A 22,258-nucleotide genomic window follows, 5' to 3' on the forward strand; every position below is an offset into this window, starting at 1 on the left:
GGCCTCAAAATATGCGAATGTCAAAGTTGACTTGTACCTTGAAGGGAGAAGTGCCTCCAGAGTGGCTGCCAGATGAAGATGCTTCACTTATGGGCATTTATCAAAGGATTTGGGAAAAGCTATCCATCATCGTATTCCTTGCACTTGAGGTCTTCTTCGAGCAATATTTTGAAGGGATCATCTTTCATTTCTTCCTCCATGGGAGGTTTTTGAGGTTTGTGAGGCTGGTCTTGCAAATTTTTAACCAGTTCGAGCCCTAAATCCTTATATCCCGACCTTGTTGGGTACATGTAAAGAAAATAGAGAAAGAGAAGACCGCTCTGATACCACTAATCCAAACTTATACATGAACACAACAGAATACAGATCTAAACATAAACACAAAGATGCATCATAAATAAATCTTCATTTCATTAATATTAAATAATTTAATGATGCTTACATATAGAATGGAAATAGACTAGCTCGGGCGATGGTAGCCTATATATGAGAAGAGATGTGGAAACTACATGCCTCTGAATTGTGTTACAATGAGGCTCAAGGGAATTTTTATTATTGAATAAAAAATGGAAAACCAAAACAACCAAACCCATAACCCTAGGAGATGGAACACCAAGATTTTGTTGGTCCAATTAGGGTTAGTTTCGAAGCCAACTTCCTGGGGTCATAACTTGGTCATATGATCTATGTTTGGTGCGTATGATACCTCATTATAAATGTCTCTTTGAGTAATACAGGATTTGTGGCAAGCCCCTACCTATGGCTACGAGCCTATTGCGGACCTCAATAAAACGTCATTTATGGGGTCAGAACAACTCTGAAAGTTCAGGACCCGAAAAGCTGCTAAACATAGTAACTTCTACTATAATTAAGGAAATTGATGAAACTGACTAGAGGTTTAGGTGGAATAGGCGGGTGACCACCAATATCCACTAGATCATAGGATTATTACGACTCCACCCATAAAGAGCCTCAAATGGACATCTTCAAAGACCCCTTATACCCATTGTTATATGCAAACTCTACCAATGGAAGATACTCCTCTGACTTTCTCTGTTGATGTATGACATACATCCTCAAAATATCCTAAAGAATCATGTTAGCCCTTTCTATATGTCCATCTGTCTCCAGATGATAAGTTGTGTTGAAAGCTAACTTTGTCCCCAATCCTGTAAACAAATCCTTCCAAAACCTGGAAGTGAACTTGACATCTCTATCTGATATGATCTTCTTGGGAACACCATGCAACCTCACTATCTCTCTGATGAGGATCTGAGCTACCTCACTAGCTGAATTAATAGACTTGATTGTAATGAAGTGAGCTACCTTGCTCAAATTATCAACCACATCCATGATGGAATCATGTTGTTTCGATGTCCTCGACAATTTTATAATGAAGTACATGGAAATGACCTCCCATTTCCATTCTGGAATTGGAATAGGCTGTAATAGACTAGCTGGATGCTTACATTTTGCTTTCAACTGCTGACAGTCCAAACATATTACAACAAACTTAGCCACCTCTTTATTCAAGTTTAGCCAATGATAGAACTTCTTAACAACTGTCAAAGTCTTATGGTATCTTGGGTAGCCTAAATATGGCTTGACATGAAAGTCCCCCAAGATAAGTTTCTTGAATTCACTACTATCTGGCACATAGATCCAGTTCCTGAATCTGACCAAGCTATATGTTGTGAGGTGATACTCCTCATCTCTATCATATTCACTCTGTTGTTGCAATATTTGCTTCAATTTTTGGTACTTATCATCATGTTTTCCTACCTACAAGATCTGCTCCTACAAATTTGTCCCATAAGAGCTCACGAATAAAATATGATTCACATGCACTCTCCTACTAAGATAATTTATGACCTTGTTCTCCTTTCCCTTGTACCTGATCTCAAAATCAAACTCATTGAGGGTAGCCAACCATCTTTCTTGCCTGGCATTTAGATTGGGTTGGTCAAACAAGTACCTCAACCCACTAGGATCACTCATAAAAAAAAACCTCCTTCCAAGGAGATAATGTCTCCACGTTTTCAACACATGAATGATAGCTACCAACTCAAGATCATGAGTCACATAGTTCCACTCATGCTCATTCAACTTCCTTGACGCATAGCATACCACTTGCCCTTCCTCCATCAGGACTCCACCAAGTCCTTCCTTGCAATCATATACCATGAACTCCTTATCATGATCTGTAATATTCAATACTAGAGAATTTGTAAGAAAATGTTTTAGCTGCTCAAAACTAACTGCACACTCTTCATTCCATTCAAACTTCTTCCCTTTCCTCTGCAAAGATGTAATATGATAGCTAATCCTTGAAAAGTTCCCGATGAACCTCCAGTAATAACATGCTAGTCCCATGAATGATCTGGCCTCATCCATATTCCTAGGAGTTGTCCACTCTATGATTGCTTTAATATTTTTCTAGTCCACTATTAGCCCCTCCTTGGAAACAACATGTCCCAAGTAGTGAATCTGAGACTGAAAGAAACTACACTTCGAAAGCTTGGAATACCACTGATGCTCTCTCAAGAATATCAACACTGCTTCCAGGTGCTCTACATGCACTTTCTCATTCTTGGAGTATATCAATATATCCTCAATAAACACTATCACAAAATTATCTAGGTAAGGACGCAACACACTTTTCATCAAACACATGAAGGTGGCTAGAACATTAGTAAGACCAAAAGGAACCACCATAAACTCATAATGTGCATACCTCATGTGAAATATAGTCTTGTAGATGTCTTCTTATTTGATGCACACCTAATGATATCCTGATCTCAAATAAATCTTTGAGAACATTGTTGCTCCCTTCAACTAATAAAAAAAATCATAAATCTGCGGCAATAGATACATGTCCTTGATAGTCACCTTATTCAATTGTCTGTAATCAATGCACAACCTAAGAGTACCATCCTTCTTCCTTACAAACAATATTGGTGCACCCTAAGGTGACACACTTGGCCTTATGTACCCTTTATCAAGAATCTCCTTAAGCTGCAACTTCAATTCCACCAACTCTAGAGTACTCATCCTATACGGTGCCTTAGATGTTGGTGTTTCTCCTGGCACCAACTTAATATAAAAGTCCACCTCTCTATGAGGAGGTGACTTTGGAATATCTACAAGAAACATATCCTGGAATTGCTGCAAGACAAGATAATTCCTAAGGACTTCATCATCACCATCTTCCTTACCTTTTTCGCTGGAAATATGAACTAAAAACAATACACATCCCCTCTGGAAACTATGCTTTTCCTGCATAACTGTAACCATTCTCACTGATATATGCTTCTTATTTCCTTGAAAAATTCTCCTTTCCCCATCATCATCCAGGCACTCAATGACCTTGTCATAATAATCTACCTTGGTCATGTGAATGAATAATCAATCCATGCCCAAAAGCATAATATGTGAACCCAAAGGAAGCACATTTATATGTGTTGATGTAGGCATACCATTCAGCTCAAATGCACAAGATCTCACCCAATGATGAACTCTTCTCTTGGTCCCTGTAGTTAATTTCACCAACCAAGATTTTGCATGCACTTCTTTATTCAAATGACACTTATCCACCAGGTCAGGATTGATATAAATATAATTAGATCTAGGATCAATCAAAATAGAAACAACTGGATCATGGAGCTTACCTTCAATCCTAATTATGGATTTCTGATGATCTTCCTTTCTATTATCCATTGTTGCATAAATATGAGGAATACTCTAACCAAAATATCCAACTGTATGTGCCTCCTGAGCAATATAAATCTGAGGCCTCCCACCCTAATGCGATGGGCACTAACTCCTACAATGATCTCCACCACATTTCGAACACCTCAAAGACTTTCTTCCATCTCCCTTATTCTGCTCCTCAGGTTGAGATCTGTGTCTCCTCTCAAATGCATTGAAATTATTATGAGGTCCCACATTCTCCTTACTACGTTCATCCTTAGGTATTCCCCGCTTATGAGGCCACTTCCCTTTATACTTTTCATTACCTTTCCAATCCCACTTAGGCTCAAACTTGTGCTTAGACTACTCATAACAATGCTTCAACTTCCCGATGGCTTCCTCCAATGATTGAGGCTCGTTATACTCAATCTAATCTTTAAATGATAAAGCAAAACCATTGATCAACCTTTGGACCTTTGCCTTCTCATCCTTGAGGTAGGGCACATACCTCAATAGCTCTAGAAACTTGGCTGTGTACTCTTCATCTATCATGGAATTCATCCTAAGATCATAAATTTCCTTGGCCTTTTCATCATAATATCTCTTAGAAAAGTACTTCTTCCTAAAGAGTCTTTTAAACTCATGCCAACTCAGCTCCTCTACCCTTATGCCTCTGACACACTTCACATCTTCCCACCAGATATTTTCTTTTCCCTTGAGATTGGAGATAGTTATCTTGGCTTTCATATTCTCTAAATAATCATGTAATCCGAAGAACTTCTTCATCCCAATCATCAATGCTTATACATCTTCTTATCTCTTCACATCCCCATCAAAAGTAAGAGGCTTGGATTTCTTGAACTCTTCTGGAATGTACCCCCTCTTACTCCTCCTATAAGGATGTTGGTGGTAATGACAATGATATCTCTTAGAACCAGAGATGGAATAAAATTCATGAGTGCTATCCTGCCTCTTAGTTGTATCCAAAGATCTACCACCTTTGATTGTGTCATCCCTATCCAACCTGAGTCCTCTATGAGACCTGCTTCCATATGCCCCATTTGTCTTATCTTCTTGTTCCTGACTGATCCTCAATTGTCCCTGCTTTTTCAAATCTGAAAGGCTCTAAAGGATGGCTGCATTAACTTCTTCTTACTTTTCTTGAGCTCTAGAAAGTCTTTCCTATGCCTCAATCAACTTGTTATTATTTTCCTTGAAATTCTAATTTATACCTTCAAACATCTCAATATATCTTATATATTAGGAGAGTACACTTCTCCTTGTTGCCTAATTGACCTTTCCCATTCCATAAAATTCACATCAGGCCTGTAAGGGGAGTCATGTGAACTGTAGTCCACAATTATGATCTTCTATCTCCTGCAAAATGTCATGTTAGATAAACCAAATAGAAACATAATAAAAATAATACCTTAGTGTATTTCATGGAAGGCTATCTCGCCTACACAATCAGTCTATATTAGCACGATATAGATACATGATGACATCAACATATCAATCAGCATGCATGATAACACAAAACTACAATAATGACCACATGCATAATAATCATAACCATCAAAATGCATGCATATCATACGCATATACAATTAACATGCATGCATAAAAATCACATTTTCCCTGAGGTCCAGTGTTGCAACCTCGCTCTAATACCAATTTGTAACTCCCCCTACCAAATTTACCCACTTTAACAAGCTCTCCAGGGCAAACATGAGTCGAGTGTGACTATGATATGATGCGAACTCCAAGTTCTAGTTATGGAAGCGGGGCCTACAAACTGGAAGTATACTGACATCCCTCAAAGACTAAATATCACTTAGGAGTCTACCAACCACCCTAGGTGATCAATCCCTGAGCTAAAATTCTTTTTCACTAGTTTTACTCCCCATATGCACCCTTGACACATTGTGCATGTGGTTATGAGGCTCCAACCACACCCATAAGCCTGCTTTCATGTGGTTATGACCCAAAATTCCTTGTTTTGTGCATGTGGTCGTTAGATCTATGCCGCTTTTTCAGGTTAGCCTCCAAACCACTTCCTAGAATTGCCTGTAAATTTCCAGAATCATGACAATGATGATAACAATCATAAACAATAAAAAATTGAGGAATATCTTGACCAATACATTCCTAATGCAAGATATACATTTCGTCAAACATATGACAAACATATAAGCTACATGTCATGAATGCATATATGATCATAAACTTCTGAACTTCATCTAAAAATCACCAAGAAGGCTCAATGCCCTCTTAAGATAGTTGAAACAACACTTGTTAGCCCATGCATTCATCAACCATCCAATAACTTATCAAATCATGAACAAGAGCCATAGCTAGAGCACATCATAAAACCATGCAAATAACCAACATATAATCAAAATATAAACTATGACAAATAAGCCATAAGATCACCATAATAACTAGTACAAGTTCTCATAGATCACAATAGGAAAATAACTCATATTAACATATGAAAATGCCAACCAAGTCAGGGATTTCCACGTACCACCTAACCATAGATTGGACCGAACCAAATCTCTCTTTCAACCAATCACCCTCACGCCATATTCCAAGCATGAATGTGGGATCATAAGGTTTAAACCGAAAAATAACCAACTAGGGATTCTAGAGGCCAAACCACCTCAACCCTCAACCACAATGATCTCGCCTATAAGGTCCAATAATCACTAACATCATCCAAATTGGTGTCTTCTCAAGCTATCTAGGGCTCCAGGGATTCCATATCAACCAATAGCCTCTAGGGAACCAAGTTGTTACAGGGCTCCATAGAACTACCATCTCAACCATAGCCTACAGGGACCCAAGCTTTTCCAAGGCTCCAAGAATCCTATCCCAACCCATAGCCATAAGGAACCTTAAAACCAATCTAAAAATTCAAATGGGGAACCCACTACATCATGGTTATCCAAGAAATGACAAGGTAAGGTTGAAACCACTGTTAATCCAAGAAAATCTCCATGCCAATGACAACACATAACCAAGGAATCACATGCATATGCCATGCATCCAAAAACCAAAAAGGATATCACACATGAAACCTGTTACCTACAAAGTAATCTTGTTGTAGTTGTTGATCCAACTATATCCTTTCACTCCCTTTCTTTCCTTTGCTTATTATCTCCATATCCAAGTGAATGATAGAATGCTCCAAGAATGATCTAAGTGTGTAAGAGTGTATCAGAGAATGAACAAGAGCTCAAATCAAAATTGTTCAAAAGTTAAAACTAACAAAAAGATAGCAATTGATTCTCTAATGCCTTTTATCATTGATGTCTCTTTTTTCTTCATTTCCCCCCTAATTTCCCTTACATGCAAATTTTTGTCTTTTCACCTTCATTTTCTCCTATTTTCCTTTATTTTCGTAATTAAGTGTCATTTATTGCCTCTTTTCCTTTGTCATTGCCATTGCAAATTTCCATAGCCATTAATAAACCACAAGTGATGCCCACTATAATGTTTTCCCACCATTCAACTTGGAATATTTATCCCATGACTTTGGTCTTATTTATTTACATGAAGAATCAACCAGGGGCTATTATAGATCACGACAAAGGTTGAGTCAAACTATGTAGGAAAACATGATAGAGGTACCAATAATTAAAACTCTATTTGTTGAAGGACCATAGGAAGATCTAGGTGATATGTAGATAATGTAATTGAATTTATGTGTTTTAATAAACAAGCACTTGATCATTCATTTGGAATTTAACACCTAGCCTGAGTATTGGAGAAGACTTGTCGAATCCTTGATGAGAGGATATGCTCAAATGATAGTAGTAGAATGTGCACTCAACCAATAATGACTTGTGTAGATTTAACACAAATCAAATATTTCGATATGTGAGATATTGGAAAGGTGATATCACGAATCAATTTGAATCAAAAATTTGTATTGGAATTTGTGGTGAATTAGCATATCTTACTATCAACCTAAAGATCATCAATTTTTAGATTTCAACAAACTTAGATATTTTTGGGACTAGTAGCATATATTTGAAAAAATAGAGCATTTGTTAAATGGTAATCAAGTCGTTAGTTCATTGTTGCAAAGATGGGTAAAGTGCAGATTAGGATTTACACCAAAGTTGTATATGTCATCATATGCATTGAAATTAATGTGTGGAAGGAGCATGTCCCAAGTATACTCATGTAGATAATGGTTGAATCCTTGAGTTGAGAGATGTGGAGAATATAGATCGATGAAAAAAGTCTAGATTCGGTAGTGATTAGAGCTCCGATGACATTTTCAAAGTTCCAATACCTATTATTGGGTTTCGATAATGGTTGTGCATATCCAATAACATGGATTAGCTAATGAGTTCTTGGAGATAAGTATTTGATGGGTAAGAGTAGTGGCTCAATACTCCAAGGTATGAGCTCTGAGAATACAGGTTATTAAATCATGTAGCATATCTTTGTTTAGATAAGATTACAGTTAGATCTTGATGCATGATGTTTATGGAGTTATTTCATAAGTGAAATTGTTTTCTTCAACTATTATAGAAATTGGAACTTCCTATAAACAGATGAGGAGTGAGGGGTTTGTGGCATGATGAATTTTTGATGGCATTAATAACCCACCGAAAATTTTCCTGCATCATTGAAAATATTATTCTAAGGCATTTCCACTTGTATATGTAACTCCCTGTAACTCCATAGGAATGAGGAGATATGAAGGATTTCATTAGGATGACCCAACCAAAGTACAAGCAGGCCAACCAACTCGACCAATTTTACAAACTGGTATGATAAGTGAACATAGAAACACTATAAATACAAGATAGATGATTTCATTTTATGTGTATCTAAGAAAAAATACGTATGAGGTGTGCAAGAGGAGTTGAGGAATATTTTTGGGGTGATTCTTGGATATTAAAGGTAGAAGAAAAAATGTGATTTATGGGGTGAACAAGTCATCTTTGAAGTTATGATATAAATTTTCTTTTAGGATGTTTCAAAACATGAAACTTGGAGGACACAAATATAATATCATTATATTCTTTTGATTCAAATTCAAAACCTTGTTTCACAACAATTTTAGAGATATGCTCTCAGGAAGTTAGACTTTTTGAATGCTCCTAAAATCTACTTCAAATGTGGCATCTTAGAATTTTTATTGCAAATTTACTTCTAGGATGTTTTAGACCATTAAACTTTGAGGATATAGATATAATCTCTTCATGTACATGTGATTAAATTTTCAGACCTTGTTTCAATATAATTGTAGAGATATGCTCTGAGGAATTAGGCTTTCAGAATGCTCCTGAAATCTGCTTCAAACATGTCAACTTAATATTTTTGCTTTAACTTTATTTCTAAGATGTTTTATACTATGTTGAAATCTATAAGAGATAGAGAAGAGATCTTGGGGTTCTAATGGTAGAAATTTTAGACTTTGTTTTGTTATACTTTCAGAGATATGATTTGAGGAAATTAGTATCCTTGAATGCTCCTGATACATGCTTTAAATATGTCAGCTTGGTATTTTTGCTATAACTTTCTTTCTGAGATGTTTTATGCCATGAAATATAAAGGAGATAGAGAACAAACATCAACCTACCTATGAAAGAAAATTCATATTTTGTTTCTCTATACTTTTAGAGATATCATCCAAGGAAGTTAGTGCTCATGAATGCTCCTAAAACATGCTTCCAATATGCCAGCTTGGCATATTTGTTGTAACTTTCTTTTCGAAATGTTTCAGACTATGAAATATAGAGGAGATAGAGAAGATATAGAAAGGTATCAATGATAATAAAAAATGTAGAATCAGATTTACAATATCAAATAGGTGGCATGTTACACAATTTCATTCTTGGGAAGAAACCAAAAGAAACAAGTTTTCGGAGAAGTAAACCTGGTGAAGGAAGAAGCAACAAATAGACATGGTGAAGGCAGAAGCAACAAACAGACATGGTGAAAGCCAAAGTAACTAATAGATATTGTGAAGAAGAAAGCAAATTCAATGAAGTATGTTGGTGCCTATAAATATTCGCAACAGTGGGGATTGATGTCTCTTGTAGGTTGGTGCCTGCAAACGTTGCAGTAGAGGGGATTGTTGTCTCCTATGGGTTGGTGCCTACAAAACAACAAAGGGGATTGGTGTCTCTTATAGATTGGTGATTATAAATCATAGAAGGGATTGGTGTCTCTTATAAGTTGGTACCTACAAATTGATGTAATAACAAGTCGGTGCCTACAATATCTTTCATATAACGATGTTGTGTGGTTTTCTCCCATAAAATTTTCCATATATATCTTGTATTACTTATTGAGTTTATGAAATTGATGTTTTATGATGTTTGAATGTTTAAATAAATAAATACTATCATTATATTGATTCACTACTCCTCTCATTATAATTGTGAATCCAACAAAATGATTAAGTTAAAAAAAATTAACTTTTCACAACATTTATATAAATTTTGCCATAACTTATATATTTTTTTCCGCCAACTCAAAATCAATTCAATAAGTTTTTTTGCAAATTGGTCATATTTTTCATATTAAACCAAAGTCTTCAAAATTAATATATCAGTATCTTATGTACGAATACTACTCTTATTTAAAACCAAATTATAAACCCAAAAAATAAATTATTATTAATTAAATAAATCTTTTAATTAAAAATTCCTTCCCATCAAATAATTTTTAGTACTGGACTAAAGTTAATATTTCCTTTATTTTATTGGCATTTTTTTCATAGAGCACGTGTCCTTAAATATTCTATTTTATTTTATTAAATTACAATATTTCACTCTTATCCAGCTTATATTCGTTAAGTAAAAATCTTATCCAAAAACCATTTTAGTACTGGAATAAAGTTTATATTTCCTTTATTTTATTGGCTTTATTTGAATGCATAGGTCACGTGGCCTTAAATATTCTATTTTATTAAATTACAAGATTTCAGCCTTATCCAGCTTATATTCCTTACGTAAAAATCTTATCCAAGAAACAGTTTAGTCACTGTGGAATCTTTTTGAGAAATGCTTAGCAAGATGTTAAAAACACAAAAAGATGGAATCCATGCTATTTTTTTATCGGATCAAGAATAAAATGTACATTGATCTATCTAAAATATTATCACATGTATCTTCGATGTTTGGAAAATTATCTTAACTTTCAGTGTAAAAATAATAAAATTTGGGAAATAAATATTATATTGATTTTAAAGATCAATTAAAGTGTTAAAATAATATATATTTATTTACAATTAATTGTTTTTAAAATATTTTATTTATAATATGAAAGCTTTTAAATTTATTCGAGTCAAAAATTTATTTTAATGCTTTAATAATTAATTAGATATTATTTGTTTATAAAAAGTTTCGGGGCTACTTTAATCAAATATATCTATACGATTAAGGAAGAGAACCCAAGTTAAAGAGATCAAATTATAAAAATGAAAAAAAAGGGAGGGTTACTAATTAAAATTAAATATAAAATTATAAACAATTCTTAGATCTAATAATCATACTCAAAATAGAAGTAAGAGAAAGACTCAAAAATTCATAAAATTAAGAGGGGGAAACAAGGTAGAAACATAAAATGAATGAAAAGGAGGAAACAAGAAGAAGAAAATGATTCAAGAAATCAATCAAACAAAAATCAATCAAACTAATAAATAAAATATTTTAAAATAGTTAGTTGTAAATAAATATCTATTATTTTAACACCTTAATTAATGTTTAAAATCATTATAATATTTATTTAATCCTAACTGCTAGTTTTTAAACCAATTTATATATTTTAATAATTTATTTCTATTTCTATTTCTAACAGCTAGTTTTGAACAAATATATTTCATTATTTTAGTATTTTACATACCATTTTTAACTAATTTAACTACTTTACCAACAACTAGTTTTCAACAGCTAATTATGGGCAATGATGCATCCTTACTATTTATTCCTTAAGGTCGACTGATTATTCACCTTGTCCTGAGGATGGACCACATTAGTTGATACGAAACGTCGACCAATTCATGATTATGTGATTAATTCAAAAGACATCGATATAAACTCAAGGTATATAAACCCTAAGATAAATATTATAAACCTTAAAACAATCATGGTTGACCATGGTTTATTTTCATAGTGAGACAATCTTTGCCACAATGTGACATTAGACCATGGTTGACCATGATTGATTTTCATATGGAGACAATATTTGTAACATTGTGACGTTGGACCATGGTTGAATTTCATATTAACAAAATCTTTGTCACAATGTGACGTTGGACCATGGTTAACCATGACTATAAACCCAATGGATTTATATTAAACCCAAAGAATAATATTATAAACTCTATGAATAATAGTATACCCTAGGAATATGAAACGTTAGATTAATAAACCCAGTGGATTAATACTATAAACCCAAGGGATTAATACTAAAAACCTAAGGGATTATAAACCCAAGGGATTAATACTAAAAACCTAAGGGATTATAAACCCAAGGGAATAATATTAAACCAAAGGGATACATATTATAAACCCAAGGTATTAAAACCCTAAGATAAATATTATAAACCCTAAAATAAACATGGTTGACCATGGTTCATTTTCATATTGAGACAATATTTGTCACAAAGCGACATAGGACCATGATTGATCATGGTTGAGCATGATAGATTTTCATATTGAGACAATCTTTGCCACATTCTGACGTTGGACCATGGTTGATTTTCATATTAATAAAATACACATTGTGACGTTGGACCATGGTAAACCATGATTATAACCCCCAAGGGATTTACATTAAATGCAAGGATTTATATAATAAATGCTATGAATAATATTACACACTAAGAAAATGAACCCTTAGATTAATAAACCCAACGGATTAATCTTATAAACCTAAGGGAATAATAAACCCAAGGAATTAATACTAAAAACCGAAGGGATTATAAACCCAAGGGAGTAATATTAAACCCAAGGGATTACTATTATAAACCCTAGGTATATAAACTCTAGCATAAATACTATAAACCCTAAAATACACATGGTTTATCATGTTTTACCACAGTTGTTGAGACAATCTTTGTCACAATGCGACATTTGACCATGGTTCACCATGGTCAACTGTGGTTGGTTTTCATATTGAGACAATCTTTATCACAATGTGACATTGGACCATGGTTGCACATGGTTGACAATATAAACCCAAGGGAATAATAAACTCAAGGGACTATAAACCCAAGGGAATAATATTAAATAGAAGGGATAAATATTATAAACCAAGACATTTGACCATGTCACAATGCGATGTTTAACCATGGTTGACCATGATTATAAACCCGAGGGATTTATATTAAACCCTAGGATTAATATTATAAACCTTGAGAATAATATTATACCCTAGGAATATGAACTCTTAGATTAATAAAACCAAGTGATTGATATTATAGACCCGAGGGATTAATTCTAAAACCCTAAGGTATTATAAACCCAAGGGAATAATATTATAAACCCAAGGTATATAAACCCTAGAATAAAAATGCTTTACCATGGTTGACCACGGTTGATTTTATTATTGACACAATCTTTGTCACAACATGAAGTTGGACTATGGTTGACCATGTTTGATTTTCATATTGGGACAACCTTTGTCACAATGCAACGTTAGGCAATGGTTGACTATAGTTGACCATAAATGATTTTCCTATTGAGGCAATCTTTGTCACAATGCGACGTTGGACCATGGTTGTCACAATGTGACATTGGACCAAGAGACAATCTTTGTCACAATGCGACGTTGGAATATGGTTGACCATAATTGATTTTCATATTGAGACAATCCTTGCCACAATTTGACAATGGACCATGGTTGGCCATGCTATAGCATGATTAATATTATAAACTTTATGAATAATATTATACCCTAGGAATATGAACCTTAGATTGATAAGCCTAAGGGATTGATATTATAAACCCAAGGGATTAATTCCAAAACCCCAAGGTATTATAAACCCAAAAAATAATATTTAACCCAAGGAATTAATATTATAAACCCAAGGTATACAAACCCTAAGATAAATATTATAAACCTTAAAATAAACATGGTTGACCACATTTGATTTTCATATTGACACAATCTTTGTCAAAATGTGAAGTTGGACTATGGTTGACCATATTTGATTTTCATATTGAGACAACCTTTGTCACAATGTGACATTGGACAATGGTTGACCAAGTTTGATTTTCATATTGAGACAATATTTTTCACAATGAGATGTTGGACCATGGTTGTCACAATGTGATGTTGGACCATGAGACAATCTTTGTCACAATGTGACCATGGTTATTGATGATCATTAAATCCAATGGATTTACATTAAACCCTAGGATTAATATTAAAAACCCTATGAATAATATTGTACCTTCGGAATATGAACCCTTAGATTAATAAACTCAAAGGATTGATATTATAAACCCAAGGGACTAATAAATGCAATGGATTAATACTAAAATCCCAAGGGAATAGTATTAGACCCAAGGGTTGAATACTATAAACCCAAGGTACATCAACCCTAAGATAAATATTATAAACCCTAAAATAAACATGGGTGACCATTGTTAACCATGGTTCACCATGATTGACCATAATTGACCATGGTTGATTTTCATATTGAGACAATCAATGTGACAATGTGACATTGTACCATGATTGACGGTGGTTGAAAATGGTTAATAATGTTGATTTTCATATTGAGACAATTTTTGTCACATTGTGATGTTGGACCATGGTTGATCAAGATTATAAACCCAAGGGATTTAAATGAAACTCTAGAATTAATATTATAAACCCTCTGAATAATATTATACCCTGGGAATATGAACCCTTAAATCAATAAACCCAAGGGATTGATATTATAAACCGAAGGGAATAATAAACCAAAGGAATTAATACTAAAACCCCAAGGGATTATAAACCCAAGGGAATAATACTAAACCCAAGGGATTAATATTATAAACCCAAGGTATAGAAGGGTTTGTTATAGTTTCACCAAGGTCTATCTCTTTTTGATTTTTCAGAATCTCATCTCCATTTATTTTTTGATTTGATAGCTTCCCAAAAACCTATAAATTTTTTTCTACTTACCTAGCATTAGAAACCCTCTATTCTAAAGTCATTGATCTCCTTTCTCTAAGATCAAACAACAAAATTATGATGATGAGCTCGCATGTAATATAATTTGGGAGGAACTTCAAAAAGATAAATATCTTTGGAAATATCATTATATATTCTTTCAAAACTGTTGTTGCACATTGTAATAGTTTCATATTTCCTTTTGTTGTTTTTCCTTGGGAGATAATAATGATGACATTTCCTTTCATCACAAGTTCCCAAGAAAACATCACAAAAACCATCCAAGAGCTAATTGAATCAACTTCAAAAAATTTAAACCATTTTTTAAATTCCCCTTGCAAATATAGATGAAATATTCTCAATAAGACATCATCATAATGAACTTAAAAATAATATTTGAAGTTTCGAAGAAGCCCCATGTGATTTCCTATTTAAATGCCATCAAGTTTGGAAAAAAAAGAAAAGTAAATCTTAAATTACAAAATTAAATCAAATAAAATCAAAAGAAAAACAAGAAAGTATCATTTATTATTAAACCTAATCTTATAAACTCTATTTTAACTTAATCTATTTTATTTAGATTAGGTACAACCATATTAATATTGTTAGGTACCACATTATAAGATTGTAAAATTATAATGTCTCACACCACACTTATAATATCTAATGTTCTAAATGTTAGATACCACATTTATAATATTTTAGATTTATTTTAGCAAGGGATTATTACTTTTATTGTTAAACCTAATCCTATAAACCTTATTTTAGTTTAATTTAAAATGTCTTTTAATAATGTTAAATACCACATTATAATATTTTAGATTTATTTCAACAAAGGATTACTACTTTTATTGTTAAACTTAATCCTATAAACCTTATTTTAATTTAATTTAAAATGGATTTTAATATTTGAGCTTAATAGTGCCTTTCCATTTATTAAGGATGCATTAATATTTTATTAATTATTAATATTATAATTTTCAATTTTAATAAAAAAATAATTTATCATTCCACCCATGAGTAATAATAAATTTTAATAAAAGAAATTAAAATAATAATAAAATAAAACTCCAACTAAAGTATTTCATACTAAATTTAACCTAAAGTAAAACCAACCTAATAAAGTCATAAAAGAATAAGGCAACCTAATAAAGTCATAAAAGAATAAGACAAGGTTATAAACCCTTTTATTTATTTTTTTTTATTTTTTTTTAAGTATATCCATGAGCCAGAATTATCATTCACGTCATCAAGACATAACAAGATTTGCGATAGCTTCACCATCCATTCCATGCACACTCATGAATTATATTCTAGGAGTTTTCTAATGCAAAGATCCCCAATGGAGAAAAACTGCATTTGAAATTGCAATGCTTATCCTCTTCAGAATTTTTATTTTTTTGAAATAATATCTTCAAAGAATACAAACTCGGACCAACCAGGATTAACAAATAAATTTTGCTGGATAAACATGAACCATGTAGATCCACGATTTGGTATTAGCCTCAGCGATCTTTCCATGGGGTGACGCACTTAATTGCGTTGATATGACAACGTCAAAACAAAACGTTTTGAGAATTCGAACGTTGAATATTCCTTTTGAATTCATGTGACGACGTCGACTATCTCTAATCCAATGCAATCTGACCACTCGAGTTTGTTTGATTTTCTTTTATCAGTGATTTCTGCAATTTCATAGATTTGGCGATATTATATTGGATAGAGAAGATTGGATCTCTTCAACCGAACTATTTACCAAAACCCAACTATTTACCTAAGTATGGCGGCGGTAGCCATTACTCCTCTAACCATAGACAGTGAGGAAACCACAAACGCTAAGACATCTTGTCGCGGAATATGTGTCGGAAGGTGATCGATGTGAAGGTATCTCGGAGAAATTTGATCTCGGTCATCCCAGAAGATCTGAAAGATGTGGGGGAGAAATCTAGGTTTGACAATAGGTCATTGATAAGACTGGTGAGTCTTTATATATAAATAAAGTATCAATACACAGTTGTCTCGAGATCTATAAAAGGTTTTAGAGAGTAAATGTCTAGGCTTTCATGTTGGTACTCGGTCCACCATTCCAATGAAATTTGTAATGGCAACCGTGGTCCACCCGAAGACAAACCTGCAACCACATTTGGAATTCTAGGCGGCACCATCAAAGAGACCCACCGAAAAATGTATTGTATTTGGAGCAAATCCGTGAGATCTATCCTTTATTGTGCATATGAGAACTCTAGCATCTTGTAGACTAAGAAGAACTCTGTGGATAATGAAACGTGTGTCGACCAGAATCCCTTCAAAGATAAGTTGATTTCTAGCATGCCATATTTCCCAGTGGTGAGAAAAGGAAGGTTTAGTGCAATACATATGCCACTCCAAACACAAGATGCAATCAGACATTCTAAGAACAAATGAAAATTATTTTCAATATATGTCCTACACAAGGGGCATCTTCCCGATCCCATCAAACCCCTCTTTCCTACCCAAGTGAGAGAGTCCTTAACATCAGATCTTCAAAGTCCTATGAGCCTTAGATTTAGGATATATTCCTCCCACTCAGCTGCATAAATGCAAGTCTGTCCCAACTTCTCCACACGTTTCCAAACTAGAGAGCAACTGTTCCATCCGGCTATGACCTGTTCTAATATGAAGATGCCTCTTAGGTGAAGGTGTTGAATCAAACCCCTGTCATATTCTGAGTATCCTCCATTTCCTTGATGTTATCCATCACAATCAAGATATGATTCCCTCTTCCAAAAGTCCAACAAATTCTCTACAAAAACATGTATCTCACCTTTTGGAAACATCTCCATATGTAAGAACCCGTGTTGCTTCCAATTAGTCCCATTCTGATCCAATCCTCTATCCTCTTGTTCTATAAGTACTTTGTTGCAACAATATCTCTCTATATACTGTCTTTGAATAAACCATGCTACATTCATTTAATGATGAGAGTCTCCCCGAATAACTTGATGTCTAAGAAGCACCAGCTCCCATGATCCTTGAGAATAGTTATATTGTCCCATTTGGTCAGGTGGTATTTGTGGATGTCTTCCCTTCTAGACGAGATAAATTACACCATAATTTATTTGATCTTGTTGATGACAGGAAGAATGTACAACCATAATTTATTTGATCTTGTTGATGAGAGGAAGAATGTACAAGTACCCACTGTACCGCCAAAATTGTTGATTCAAAGATAAAAAAATATTACTCGACTTTAAAAGCTGGTTAAGTTAATTTATCTAAAATAAATTAAAAATTTTAAATAAAACAAATTAAATTAAAATATTATTAATTAAAACATTTTGAATTATTAAATTTACATAAAAATAAAATTAATAATTATAAATGTTAATTATTAATAATTTATTTTAATTCAAAATTGATATTTTAATTTAAAATTGACAATTATAAAGTAGATTATCAATAATTTATTTTAATTAAAAATTAATAATAATTTATTTTAATTTAAAATCGATAATTATTAATATTTTAATTTAATTTAGAATTTATCAAGTTCCCGGACACAGACAAATTAAGACAAATAAAATTTATCAAGGTGCAATTAAAATGAGTTTATACTAATTTTAGTGTGATCCAATAGCGTTCACTCGAAGCCACACAAAACTTACACCAGTCAAATGCTATCAGCGGATGCCCTTTTCGACCAGCTAAAGCTGCGGCCGTAAATACCAAATGCGGAGAAAAGTATTACGGATTTGATACATATCCTGTGGATTTTTATGTGTTGCCGTTTTCTTTGTCGGCTGGCGTATTATGGATAAGCTTCTGAATGACGTGTCTAAGCCGTCTCTATTTCTGAGTCAAATATCGGGATCAGTGATCAAATCTCCACTTAATTTCATTTGGAAGGGCATATATTCATCTAATCCTTCAAGGATGAAAAGTTATTAAAAAAAAAAAAAAAAAAAAATCACTTTTACTGAAAAGTATATATTAAATAAATCTCTCACAAAAATTCCATAATGAAATAGTGTCAATCTAAATATTTAAAATTTAAAGAGTAGCTTCAATAAAACACTATAAAATCTCAATTTAACTAGTAAATAAACAAAAAATATATTTCAAATTCCATTAAAAAAAGATAAACATATGTTTCTTCTATTCATTGGATAATCTTCAAAAGTATTTGGACTTACATAATTGAAAATATAAATATATTTTCCCAATGGAAATGGATTTCTAGTTTTCATTTATTTCCATAAATCATAAGTAGCATTCCAATCTACCTCATTTACAGCATGATGTGCACTTAGAGATAGAAACATTAACATATCTAGTGTCTCCAATGAAAGTCTTTATCTATCATCATTTTTTATCCTGTTTAATTTTTAGAAGCCTTTTTCACACACTAATGTGGTTGTTGGGATAACAAAAATAACTTGCCATAATTGCATCAAATATGAAAAGTCTTCAAACCATTCATGTTCATCTCCACATAGGTCTCATGCCATACATATGTTTTTTAGGGTATGATTTACAAATAGCACAAATAAATTCATTCATTTCACCCAAACATCTAGTAGTATTCACAATAGATGATTCCCTAGTGCTAAAAAATTTCACATAAACATTTCAATTATCTTTTTCTTGGACAGTCTATATCATTCACTTCTTTATAATAATGTTGAGAAGTGAAAAAATTAGCCACATTAATACATGTAAATCTATGAATCTCATATCTAAAGATTTAACCTTTACAATAAAACATTTTCCCAAAAGAATACAATGATATAGTAGCCCCAAATATTTTCATATTTGGAAAACTTTCGAACCTCAATGGATGTAAATGTACCATACCTGTCCTATCTGCAAATTCAAGGGTTCCTCTTTATGCTTTAACTAAAAAGGAAGACATATGCATTGCATCTACACCAAAAATGCTTTCCAAAAATCGTTTATGAAGCATGCTAATAGAAACATATAAAGTAGTGTCAATATATGTAATATCAACATGATCCTCTTTGAACTTTTGATTCAACTTATTTAATTCAACGAGCATGTTTGCAAGTATATGGATGCAAATTTTCACTTGAAATATTGTTGCCAACTCATACATTTTTTTCTCCCCTAACTCCCAATCCTAACAAATAATGCATGAGTTTAACAAGCCTTTCCATGACCTTTCCTCTAGAGAGCCGCCTAATTTGATGAATTTGTAAGACCACTAACTTAGTGATTTGAAATGTATACATTAGCTCTCTCAATTTTCCATGTGTTTTAGTTGATTTTCCAAGCCATGAATAAACTTTGTTTCAAATTTGTTAATGTATTGCAACTCTGGAAAATGAGATGAAGCCTCATTGATTGTTAATGCTTCCCTGTGAGCTATGCAATGGATAACTAATAAATGAGGAGCATACGAAGCTTAGGAGATAAACCTTCATGAATACCCCTCATGGAAGATGCACCATCTGAACCAAAACCAACAAAATTCATCAAATATAAATCCATTTATGCTAAAAGAGTTCTCACTAGATCATACATACATTGAGCTATTCCATCCTTTATTTGAAGTAAACATATAAACTTTGTTAAACATTGACCTCTTCCTCCATTTGTCAAATATGTAATATAAACAATCAGTTGGTGTTCCATAATTTGATCAGTGCTTTCATCAACTGAAATTGAGTAAAATGACCTATGTAAAATCTTCTCTTTTAGATTGTTCCAATATACCTCTTTAACAACTTGAAGAAAATCATTTCTTGGTGTGGTATTTGTGTATGCAGAAAATTCATCTGTTAGAAGCACGCGTGGAATGCATTTATACCAATTCAAGTCACATATTGACTTATACATTTCTAAAGAGAAATCATGTATAACAACAAAATACATGTTTTCAGTCATTGATATAATTTTCTCCTTCCCACCATTTACCATTAGTTCTACATGTTTAGTGATTGGAATATTGCTTCAATCACTTTTTCCCTCCAATAGTTGTAAAACAAAAATTGAGCTTTTGATTTTGCATGACCACTTATACCACTAACTTGAAGAGTGGTAGTTCCCTCTTTTGAAAATGGGTTCTCACTTTTAAATTTAACACGCCAAGAACTTTTATCCTTTTATTACCATTAAAATGTTTTAAAACATAAGCTCGTGGAAACCTTGTATTCCATTTAGATTTGAATATTATTTTGTGTTTCTTTGATGGGTTTTCTATTTCAACAAGCTCTACACTATTTGATTCATGATATTGATGTAGATGAGTATCAACTTCATTTTGAATATTACATGGTTGATTAGAATGTTGTGTAAGACCAAATGATTCAGCAATTGACAATTTCATTTTATCCTTCTTAGGACAACCAATAGGAGACATTTTTCAAGATTTACACTATTAAATAAATAAAAACAATAGAATAAGTAAATACATAAATTAAAAATCCCTTAGCAAGATTGAGATAGAAAAAAATTAACCTTAGCAAGATGCCATAGGATTTGACTATAGATTTCTTGATAGGTTATTCATTGATTTGTTGAATTATGTTTAGTAACATTCAAGGAAACTTGTAGATTTATGATAGAGAACAAACACTTCATGAAAAATGGTACTTGGACAAGAAATTTGTATGGATTTAAGCAACGAAGAAAAATAAGCAAGAGTTTGAATGAGAGCATTATAGTTGTGGAGTCCATAGATATTCGTTTCAGAGTTGGTAGATTCATATAATTATGACAATAAAAATTTGCACCATTAAAAATGTAGAAAACTCGACAGCCCATGCCTAGAATGGAAGGATGGCAAGCAGTTGTGTTCAAGTGATCTAGCCATAATGTTGATTTCCTGGGGTGTGGATTCTATGGTGCCTAAGATACATTGTGTGATCACGAAGGCTGTCATTACTTCAAGGAGTGTTGCATTAAAGAATCCATAGAATGAAAAACCAAATGCTAATGAAGATATGAGGAGGATAATGAAAAATACCTTATAGTCTAGCGTCGAACGATAACTTTCCTTCTGTGGATGATGGGTTGCAATTCAAATGAAAATGGAAAAAATGGATGTAGGGAAAGAGCACTCAAGGATAATCACGGAGGAGCGAGAGCACATGCATAGTTGTTGAATGGTTATTCAATGTGATCTGCTGCCCTGTGCTAGGTGTAATAGTATCATGATTGTTGCATGTCTTATTGTTGCAAGTTGCATCATGTTGGCATAAGTTGGGGGCCTCAGGGAAACGTCCACAAATCATGACATAACTATTAAATTGTATGAGGTCATTTGGACTTTGACTGGTCTCTTCTACGAAACTATCACTAGTCAGAGTGATTTATGCACTAGTACAAGCTCGAAATTATCGTAAACTTAAAAAATTATTGACATGTTATTAAAAATATTTCCCTTCTTTTGAAATATAAAAAAATAATCTAACCTTTGTAATTGATGAGTGAT

General features: G+C 33.0%; 1 pseudogene; it reads left to right on the forward strand.

Moving 5' to 3' along the window:
- Positions 1–22,258, forward strand: part of LOC149143408 (putative disease resistance protein At4g33300) — a 174,765-nt pseudogene that overhangs the window by 149,105 nt on the left and 3,402 nt on the right.

This window comes from Pinus tabuliformis, chromosome X (genome assembly GCF_031772625.1).
Source record: "Pinus tabuliformis cultivar Carrire ecotype Pingquan chromosome X, CPIR1, whole genome shotgun sequence".
NCBI lineage: Eukaryota > Viridiplantae > Streptophyta > Pinopsida > Pinales > Pinaceae > Pinus > Pinus tabuliformis.